The sequence below is a fragment of the Patagioenas fasciata genome, chromosome 4, assembly GCF_037038585.1.
Source record: "Patagioenas fasciata isolate bPatFas1 chromosome 4, bPatFas1.hap1, whole genome shotgun sequence".
Lineage (NCBI taxonomy): Eukaryota > Metazoa > Chordata > Aves > Columbiformes > Columbidae > Patagioenas > Patagioenas fasciata.
In genome coordinates, this window is record NC_092523.1 from 70,110,378 (window position 1) to 70,122,238 (window position 11,861).

Sequence of the window (11,861 nt, forward strand, 5' to 3'; positions counted from 1 at the left end):
TGTGATATATTTTAAGGTTCTCTACCAGTGAATCTTAAGAGAGTCTTCTACACAGTTCAGACAGAGAATGGCACAGGTGTGACACAGGAAGCTCTAAATGAGCTAAAAGAAGAATTTTAAAATTAGAATAAGTGATGCAAGTGCAAAACAATGCTACAAGGGCAAATGATTTCCTGGTGTAGTTATTGTCAGTACAGGATATGTGCTATGGATGATGCAGGGATGCAGAAGAATGTCTATGTGGTTTTAGTACTGATGTTTATGTAAAGTTTGGTAGTATTAGTAACATAGATGGTTAAACCAGAGAGTTGGCTAGAAAGTTGAAAAGGTATTAAACTTGGAGAAAAGGCATCCAGATTAAAGTAAAATAGGCTTTTACAGTTCTACTCAGTAACCCAACCATTCAGTTTTACTCTAGGCTAACAGGCCAGTATTAAGATTTTCAAATGGAAAAAGAACAGTGTGACAGGGTGGTTGATGGCAGGGGTGGGTGTGACATGAAACACTGAGCTGGAGGAGAATGGAGGCAGTCCATACCAGATCCTTCAGCATATGCAAGGCATTGGGGTTTTGCACATGTCCAGTCTGGGGCAAAACATATTTATGGAAAGTTATGTATCAAAAGAAAAACATAGTCAGGAGACATCAAAACATTTACAAGTTATTGCATTCAATATTTTTTTCAGAAAGCTGCAGGTGTCACATATCATCTTCATTGATGAATGACCTGCAAATCTGTGTTTCATGGCTGCACACAAGAGGGTGTATTTTTGTATTAGAAATTTTCTGTTCCAGTGTAATTTATACTTTTGTTGCCATTGGCTGATCTATAAGTAAATTCTCATTCCTTTATCTGAAATAATGTTATTGTATCATGCATTTTGTATATACACTGTTTCTATTAACATTTGGATACCTGTAGCTGTACTGAAACACTTAACACTTGACTTACTTAACACTTGGAGCATGTTTACAGCAACCTTTTTGAACAGTTATGATCCTGTTCTTGTTCAAATGATTCATAAATTCAAATCTTTCCAGATTGAAGGCATAAAGGACTAAATTTTGTGGGGTTTAAAAAATGTGTTAAATAATGTTTTATTGAGTAGCTAATTGATTTTGTTGTTGTTACTCTTGTTCTTCTGCACCGATCTTTCTTCCTCCTTATGAGATGATAAGCATGTGAAATCAACTTCATACACTTAACGGGAGCTGTGTCTGTACTTACTGGGGGATTTTTCAGAAAATAAATTAGCAAATTATGTGTAGGGTCTGAGGCAGAAATTTCCACAAGTTAATGCAGAATTTAAGATGTGGTTTATTAGTTAAATCTTAAAAGTTTTTTCAATTAATGTAGTTCAGCAGTACACATTTTATTGCTTCATATGGTCGAGTCTGTTTTACCATTCAGTCATAAGGAATTTTATGTGGTCAAGTACCATTTATCATTGACTTTAAGACAGTGGTGGGACATTCCTGTTATACTTGAAAAGTACGCAAAATGCCAGTGCTAGGAGCTGCAAGTATGTTTTTGTGAAGTAATTACTGAGTTCTCAAGAGAGTGTCTGAGGCTGTGCTACTCTGCTCAGAAGAAAAAGAAGAAAATCATTCTTCTAGAAGAACCTGCAGTCTGAAAGAGATCAGGGAAACTGGGCCATAATCTGCACAGACAGCAGCAGGATAAAGTTTGATTGAGTAAGATGAGGTTTACTTAAGATGCTCTATTGCCCAGCTACTTAAGAATATGTGATTTTCCATGTTCTCTAAGCCTTTGGTGTATCATTAGATCATATGTTTAAAGTTCTCTGTCTGGAGAGGGAAAAAGAAATATATCAAGTGCCAAGACACTATTGTAGTTGTCTTCAGGAGCAGTGGTTTTGCACCAGACAGCTAGTTCAATGCTCTTTGGAATGCTGCAAGAATTAGCTATAATAAGAAAACAGATTGATAGGAAGGAGAGCCATAAAGGAGTAAACCAGGGAAAAAAAAAAAAAGTAAATACTGTCTTTATTACTTGCAACATAAAATAATAATCATATGCATTTGCTAGGAGTGCTGAAAGGAATCCCTAACAACATATTAGTCCAAGATCTTTTCTCTAGGTTTTGCTCAGCTGTATTATCACAAAAAGATCCAAAACAAGAACGGAACAGGTAAAAGATGTCTCTTCAGCTTGCAGTAAGGTAAGTGAGGATACATTATTGCGTAGGTAATTTTAGCTAGCTATATTCCAGTCCTCAAGTCTCTCCTACCATGAGTACCTATACCTAGAACCTTTCCTCTTAAACATGCTGGAGCAAGTTTTCCTTACATAGCCTGTAGCAAGCAGTGTCATTAAGCTTAGTCATCTGATTGCTTTGTCGTTCCCACATCCTGTATAGAGTCTAAAATTTCTATGCACATCCACATCCATTTTCTTCTTCAAAACAGGCTAGTGGAGCATTTCTTTAAAGACTCATTCAAACAAACATGTGATGCTCAGTCAGGTAGTTTCCCACTCCTTTTTTCATTTTTTCTGGAGCACTGCATTTGAAAGGTATTTTGTCTTCATAGCCTTCCTGGCTGTGCTTCTGATTATGGATTTGCTGCATGCCTGTTCATGCATACTGAGTCTGTGGGAAAGAGCTAAGCAAGAGCAAAACTCACAGAGTTGAGAACAGAATGAGGAGAAATCCAATTTAGGAGGAGGATATGGAATGGTAATGACAAAAGTTAAGGTGAAAAATAAGAATGAAGTAATGAAATGAGAGTTAAAATTAGCTGTAAGAAAACAAGAAGGAAGAAAAAAGAAATTGAGGCTATAAGAAGATGTGAATGAAAGTAGAAAATTGGTCATGTCTGAAAAAGCATCACTTGTTTTTTCATCTTAAAAGCTCTAAGTTAAGCTTTGGAAGCAATGGGAGTGTTGAGAAGTGTTGGTTAATTTTAGCTAGGCTGCAAAAAAAGTCATACATAACACAGCAGACCGCAAGAGGGTTTAAATAAAGGGGCATTACAGACTTCCAGGGAGGAGCCTGCTGCATGCTGTTTCATGGGCTGAGATTCTAAACTTCCAATTATTTCTCTTCAAGTTTCTTCTCCTGCCTCCTTTCAATCAGCTGTAGACACAATTTCGTAGATAATAACCACTATTTTTCAAGTCTTCCTTTAGATGGAGAACTAAACACTGTATTTTGCTCTTACTTATTCATTGTACACTATCATGACTTTTTTTTTCCCCAGTAGTTTTTCAAGTGCTGAAATGTTCAGTGGGGTGGCAAAAGCAATTTCATTGAAGTCATCTAGAATTTCACCCTGAGAATAAGAAACATTGGTTTTCATTCTTCTCCAGACCTTTTGATGATAATGGGCCTGGAACAAGATCTGTGTGTGCATGATTGTGTTTATTCTTTAGGAACAAGGGAAAAAAGCTAGGGATTGCGTAAATCTGGCAAATGAATTTTTTTTCTCTTGGATAATCCAGTTTCCAGTCCAATAGTCTAGTTCTGCACAACAACGCTGCAACTGAAATCCTCTCCAATTTTAGGCTGTTCTGGTTTTAAAGTTAGTTCTTACAATCCTGGAAAAGTAGAAAAATCAGAAAATTAAATGCATGCAGTATATATCGGGCCCTTTTTTGAAACTGTGTGTTCATGCTCTTGAAAACATGAAGTTTTAATTATGATCTCTGTTTGTGTTGCATCAGTCTTGCACAATCCTTTCAAATTTGCAGGTCTGGTTTATTGTTTTCTCTTAGGATATAAGCCAATAAGAATGAATGTTTGCAACAGAAAGATAAAAGAATGAGAGAGAGGCTCCCTCAAAAAGCTCATTCCTTGGATTCACATGTGGCTAAATTGAGCTTTTTGGTGAAACACAACATGAAGTAAAACTAAGACAAAAGAGCAGCATTCAATGATACAAAAATTAGGAATAATATAGTGGTTAACATTACAAAATATGTAGTCTGTCTCATTAAAACTTGAAAATACATGAAATTTCTCCGATAATAGAATACAAAAAATGTTTACAAGTATTGAAAAACCTGATTTTGTCCTGAGAAATTGAACATTTAAAATCAATTGAGTCCACACCTCAGTCTATACCTAAGCAAAATTTAACAAGGTTGTGTTATAGAATAGGCTGATTTAAACAAAACAAAACGAAAAACCAAAAAACACCAAAAACCAAACCCAAACCAGATGGTTTGTTAAGTGTTCTCAGTGTTTATTGCATTTCAGGATTTAGCTTATCCTTTTTTATTTTAATTTATTTTAATCCTTTCTGAAGTTATATGTGGTCTGTAGTGTAATATAAAATGTTTAGCCCTACTTCTGTGCACAGAAGCTAGTATTCATTTGAAAACAAGTAAATTACTTTACACATGTAAAATGTGTATATATATATATATATATATATATATATGAGTTCAGTCTGTACAAAATGTAAAACCCAGTATTCAGAGAAAATGACGACTTTGTAAATATTACCATGCTGAAACATCCCTACTTTTTTCTGTTTCCAGAGCTAGCTAGTTCAAATGCCTCCATAGTATGGTCTACTTAAATTGTGGAGGAATCTATGGGAATGTGGTTTTTTAAGTTGTCAGATGAATTTAAAGCCAGATCAATTTTATCCTTTAGTAAAAACTTTTCTTTTAGTCCCTGGTTATTAATTCTCTTGTAAAGCCATGTCAGTACTATTTTTCTGGACAAGCAATGGAGGAATAGGAACGACTTGCTTTTGGAGTCAAGAGTGAAGGTTTTCTTTGGGAGACTCAAAGCTGAAATTAACGACTGATTAGTTTTCTGTAAGGTGGAGAGGACATGGACAGTAAGGAAGGTTGGGTTTTTGTAGAGTCCAAACACTTTTTAGCTTCTTGTACAGATGAAAAAAGAAATCTGGAGGAGGAAAAAAAAAATCAAGGAAATGGAAGTAAGTAGGATAAAACTTTTTGTTTTTCATAGAACATGCCAACCTTGCTTAGTTTCTTTCTGTAATACAGTATCTCCTTTTCTAGATGAATGAAATTGTTAAACTGAAGAAGAGGGGAATTAGTAAATTAATTGTCAGATGGGCAAAGAAATGCCTCAGAGGGAAAGATGGCAATATGTTATGCTGAATGGCAAGGGAAGGTTCTTAGAGCTCTGTCCAAAAATTTATATTGAAGCTGATATTGTTTAATATCTCCATTAGTGATCTTGGCACAAAAACTAGAACTTGCTAATTAAATTTGTTGACATCACGAAGGTGAGAAACAGTTTGTGTAAGGTGGTGGTGTCCCAGAATAGTTGGATGACCTTGAAGAGCAGAGAAATAAAATGGGATAGATTAGAATAATATAAAATGCAAGGTCAGGGGCTTGGGACTAATAAGAAAGGCTCAGAGCTTGTCAGATAGAAGATGAGACAATATGAGAAAAATGGATGTATAAGCCAAAGAAAGGGCAGCTGTGAGCTACTGGTTTGATGTTACTGTAGAAAGTGTAAATTTAGCCCTGAATTCTTTTACAGATAAGGAAGTACCAATACCATGTGCAATACATGTGACTGGTGAAACTTCATCTCTAAAACTGAGAACAGATCTGGAAAGCCACATGCAAGAAATGAACTTAGAAGAGCTGTAAAATAAATAAGTATACAGTTTAAAAAAATCCTTACTAAAAGGGAGGAGTGGACAAGAGACTGAAAGAACTTGGATATTCAGTTAAGCCAAGTGAAGTGTAAAAGACCTTAAAGTTTTTAAATATACTAATTGAAGCAAATATGACAGGAAAGGAAGCTTGTTTTAATTTAAAGGGAAAAAAAAAAGCTTTTGTTAAGAAATTACTATAAACTGGGTATGAATAAATTTAGAGTGGAAAGTAAGGGAAGGTTTTTTAACTGTCAAAGGCTCTCAACATTGCTAAGAGAAAATGTGATTATATGATACAAAGATCTATAATGTGCAAGGGACATACTGTAGAATGGAACTTGTTTTGTCCTGTGTTTCGTTAGGGTGTAGTTGAAGCACACTTAGGGCTGAACAGTCTCATATATAGTAGTTTAAAGCAACCTTAGTCTAAACCAGGCTGATACAGGTGTTAGAGACAATGGTTAGATTTCTCCACAGTACTGCAAGTGACAGATACAAGCATTGTGCTGAACAGTGTGCTGTTGGTGGTTTCTCTTTCCTTAGAGGAGAACCAGCAGGGTTGGGATAAGTGCCTCCTGTCTTCATCTCCTGGAATTGCAGAGTTGCAGGTCTGCTTTACCACTTTCTTCCCACTGTGCTTCTGATTGCCACATTTTCCTTTCTCTGTGCCTATTTTATAAGACATAACTGAATGAATGGTAGAGTAATATCATTACATACGTGGAGACTTTTTTGCTTTTATTTTGAGCTGTATGTAGTGTCACTTTCTTTTAACAAACCATGCATTAATGAAATGTATCACTACAAACCCCATTTTAGTTCAGTAAATTTTGCTGTAACTCATCAGCTTTCTCTTCTTCCTATTTGAACGGCATGTTCTTTTGATTTTTTCCTTGCCAGCAAATAGTCAAAATGTTCTCATTATGAACCTGTGGAATGACATATTGCTAGAATTCAGCTGCCAGAATTAAGCATTACTTGGCTTGTTGACATATGGTAGGCCAGCCTAGGAAGAGCCTGTCATGCCTCAAATGTTTGTTTATAGTCATTTGTAGTTATCTTGCGTAGTCATCTTTCAGTAATCTTGAGTGTAATGACTACAGTAACTACTGTTTAAAGTTAATATTTTGTCCAGCTTGAGTAACTTGGCTCTACAGAGGAGATTTACAAAGGAAAAGGAAGTTGAATGCTACTGTCTAGACTACTGCATGGCTGCTGGCATTTCCACTGTGGGAATTCTTAGCCTGCTGCTCTCCATGCAACTTAAGATCTCAGTCCCTACACTGTCTTTTAAATGCTTCTCCACTCTTTTCCTGCTCCTGATGTATTTTCTTGCAGAAGAATCCTGTCATGTTATGAGAAGAAGATTTGAACCTTTTTTTTTTTTTTTTTTAAGATGACTGTCCAGATGTCCATCAGAACTACAGAGAAATCCAGTTCTAAGTTATACCTTGCACACAAAGAAGCCTGAGGGCATTCCTGCATTAATGAGTACAGCCAGCTCTGAACTGGCAAAGTTCAGGCTGTTCTTTGTACAAACCCCACCAAATATTTTAATCTTCATTTACTTTTGAAAGAACAGTTGGCTTGCAATATTGTCTTATTTTTCCTCTTACAGTGATTTACTCTGCCTCTTGGAAGTGTTATTTAATATTGTCTGAAAATGTCCCTGAAGTAGGGAAGTATAGCAAATGCTAGGCCAGGTGTTTTGGACGAAAAGTGTGTTCACAGGAAGTACAATTTCCATCTGAAAATATAACATTTTTAAATTCATCTAGTTTTGTCCAAAGATAACGAGGAAGAAGTTATTAGGGCTTTTTAAAAACTAAAGTTATGCCTTTCTATTTAAAAACATTCCAAATACTAATTTGTTGATACTTACTTTAATCAGTGAAAATCTGACCCCTGTAGAATGGAATTTGTTATTTCAAATAAAACGAAAGCAGAATGTTATTCTACCAGTAATAATTCTTGTATTTGTTATGCGCGATAGCCTGGAATATTATGCATATACTCTTGTACACCTATTTTTTACTTTTTTTTTTTACCATGAAATGTCTTGTTTTAAATGAAAAAAAAAACCAAAACAAAAACCCAACCAACCAAACAAAAAACCAAACAAAACAAAACCAACCAGCCAACCAAACAAACAAAAACAACCAACGTGCATTAGTGTGTCTATTTTATTAATAGGAACAAATTGTGTATGTTGTGTCCAAAACCAGTCTGTGATGGACCTGGGTAACAAAGCTTGGATTTTTCAGACTTCTTTTTCCCCAAGACTCTTCTTGTGTTCTGACTAGTAAAGTGAAACATTCTTTCTCTTTTATCCATATTCCTCAAACTTTGTATAATAATCATAACTTACTGACAAAGTTACCTTGATATACTGTGAGCTGATGTGTAGTTAACATGTGGAACATGGTGAGTGTGGACACAGGGAGGGTGAGGTCTCACTGCACAGAATCAGGAGTCTTGCCAAAGGTATAGCTGAGGTGAGGCTTTTGTGTTCCCTGCAGCACCTGTGCTCTGTGTAGGAGGTTTTAAGTTAACACTGGCTCTGTCTGGTTCTAACTTACATTTTAAGTGTTCCCATTCACATGTGGGAATTGGCTTTCCTCTAACTGATCCCATAATGGGTGTTTTGATGTAAATTAATAAACATCTGTACAAGTGACACTTGCTAGAACTGTCATAGTAGTTTAATGTATGATTTTCATGAGACAGCTAGGACTGCTGGATCCTTCTAGTATATTATCCATCTTTGACAGCTCCCTATAGAAGATATTTCTAGAAAGAAATTGGCTAAATGTGGGGTGATCTTTCTCGTACAGCTTTCTGTTTTCCAGTAATAGGTCCCAGATTCAGCTTGTATAGTAGCCATTATCCATAATAGGCATAGTTACCACTATGAATTTATTTAATCCTGTTTTGAAGTTATTAATAGTTTTTGACCCACAACATCCTATAGCACCAAGTTCCACATTTTAAGACACTTTTTGAAAAAGTATTTATTCTGTTAATTTTAAATTTGTTTCCCTATCATTTTATTAAGAGTCAGTTTGTTCCTGTGTTATTGTTCCGTCCTCATCTTCTCCATACCATTCATAGAGACCTCTGTCGTAACTTCCTTTATTTGTGCTTAGATAGTCTAATCACTGTTTCCTTGTTTTTCATTGTCTTTTTATTTTCTGAGTCTCCTTTACTCTTAAACCATGCTAACTTATTTAGAAGGAAGGGTTAGAGCTCTATAGTAGTTTTACTTACTCTGAACACTTAGCCTGCAGACTGTTTGTCATAATGTACTATTTCCTTGAAAGGATTTTGCTTTCAGTTCCTTTTAATTTCATCTTAATATAAGTCTTTTATATTATATTTTTGTTTCTTAAACTATATCAGTATGTTGACTGCATGCTATTATAACTTTAAAATCTATATTCTCACACCCAATTACATAACAGCTCTGTGGCAAACATGTTATTTATAAATAATTTAGAGCACTTTATTTGTTTTTGAACAGTATGTAGCCTCTGGGAATAATGAAGGAGCTAGCACTGCAAGGCTTGTCAGCCCTGTGGGGATCTTCTGGTATTTCTGTCTAGACTAATAGTAATTTATAGAACCCACACTGAGAAATTCTAAGCTAACATACATAGGATTTTATGTTCCACAGTCTTACTATATTTTAAGAAACATATTTTATCCTGTTGTTTTAGGGATGGCCTGGCATGTTTTGTGCTGGTTAGTAGGACCATCTAACAACTGAAGCAGAATGCAGGTTATTCATGACTGCTCTGAAAATAATTTTTAGAAAATCTTAGTAGATATGTGCTCATTTTTTCCACTATATTTCCATGCAGTTTCCCAGAGATGTCTGAGGCATATTAGGGTTATTTGCACTTTGTCATATGTACCATGCAAAATGGACTGCTTATGTAGTTAGGTCCAGCTCTACAATCTCAAACATCCTTCTTATGCTGAACACATAGTAGCTTTGGTAGTGGCATACATTTCAATTTCAATTACAAATACACATTTGAGGTGTGATAAATGCCACGAATGATGAAACTGTCTGCACAGAGGTCAGTGCCAAACTCCTTGTTTGTTTTCACTGGGATCAGAATTCCATCTCCAGTGGGTTTTTCATGCTTCTGATTGAGACAATGCATATTACATTAATTAACACAGAAATACTCTGAGACAATAGAATAATATTTTATTTCCACAATTATTATTTGTATGGGTTATGCAGGAGGGAAAGCAGCCAAGACATGCTGATATATTTAAGGCATCTAAGATGTGAGTATGCAGTTAAAATAAATATACATCCAAAGTACAAGATTACGCATAAACAGAATGTTTCTGGACAGTAATAAAGTAACAACATGAATTGTTCATTTCCTGGTACTGACCCATAATCTCTGTTACACAATAAATAGAAAACAATCAGCTGCAACTTTTTGTTGAAATTGGGACAAAGACCGTATGTCATTTCTATTACTGAATTCATGCAAACATACCTTATACCAGACAAGCAAACAGCATGCCATCAGAAATCAACATCACGGAGACTGTGACCTGCTGGATTCAAGAATGAATTTCAGATCATCTGCTGTATGATATACTTCTGAAATTACTTCAGTGCTGCCAGTGAGGGACTTAAATATTAGGGTAATTTGGCTTATTAGCTCAACTAAGTAAAATGAGATACGAATACATACTTTTTATGAGTCTGGTCAAAGTATGTGAAGTAGGAATGTCCTAAGTGATACCAATAAGCATAGTTTCAGACCATAACTGTATAGGGTTAAAACACAAACTCCTTTTGGTGACTATAATAGCTGATATCAATTTTATCCTCAACACTACAGGCAGTATAAGCCATGAACCCCGGTTTTTCATGTCAGAAGAGGTTTAAGGTGCAAATGTTTAAAAAAACCCTTATTTTCATGGAGCTACTCAGAAGTAGCTTACTTCTTTTCCACATGCTGTAATCACAAGGTGTTTTGTATAGATTGGGAAAGAGTATATCTATTTTCTTAATCCACCACACTTTTGGTGAAAACAGCTAAATGAATTTTTGAGTTCACTTTCCACTGCTGCAATGGGTACCTGAATTTAAAGAAAAATGAAGCTTAAAAAACTTTGGAAACAAAGACTTCTAGACATTTAAAACTATATATTTACTGTTGCCACCTTTCTGCCTTTTTGTCTTGCCTTTTAGACTCTTTCTCTTTTGGAAGCCAATAAGGGGTGTCATGTGATAAAGTGTAGATGATGTTATAAACACATTTTCTAAAATATTTATATACTTGTGATTGTCTATGTTTGTGTAAAGCTGTGCTTATGTGATTTTTCCATTTAATCTAGCCTTTCAACTGTATTCCTTAAACAAAAATGAGCTTTTAGAAGCACCACTGCAAAATTAAAAATATGTATTTGTTGATCTTTCCAGACCTATAGCTAATGAAACCTTTATGCTCTCACTTCAGAGCCATCTCTTCTTTGTCTAAAAAAATTAAGACAAATATTGGTCTCTGAAGTTTCTCATCATTATTTATCCAAAGCTAGTCTTTCCTCTACTTATAGGATCAATTTCAAGTGCCATATTAATTATCTCACAAAATAAATGCAGATGCTAAACCCCATTGAAGTCAATAGAGAATCTGAATTCCCAGTCTTAACAAGACATCTTTCTTTGTGGCTAAGGAACTGTTTTTTTGGGCAGAGAGATTTGTTCATTGCAGTGGGACTTGCACAATCAGGCTACCTCTAGGCTGATGCACCCAGGGAACATTCCTGGACACTGGCACTCGATCCTTGGTGCTGTTGAATACTCAGTACATTGCGCAGTCCTACCTTGTGCCAATGAATGCTCTCCCAAACAATTCCTAAGTGTGGTTCAAAAGTTTAGTGTGGCCAAGGGCCTGTTCCCAATAGGTAATCTGGCAAAAGCCACCCAGTATAGCAAGTTTAAATAGTATGGCGGCAAACTCTTCTCCGACCAGTGACCTTAGTTTTAAAAAGAGCTGTCTGGACACATCTGATTTATTACTGTATATGTTTGCTCTATGGTAGTAGAGCCAGGAGAACTGTAGGCACAAAATTCTTATCCTTCTGCTGTAGCTGATGATTGTAGCTGAGTGCTGAATGAGAGCTACCAGTTTTGCTGTGACACAGCTCATTTCAGAAGTCTCAGACTGAATTAGAGGACTTAAGGACTGTCACTAATTTCCAGACACATCTAA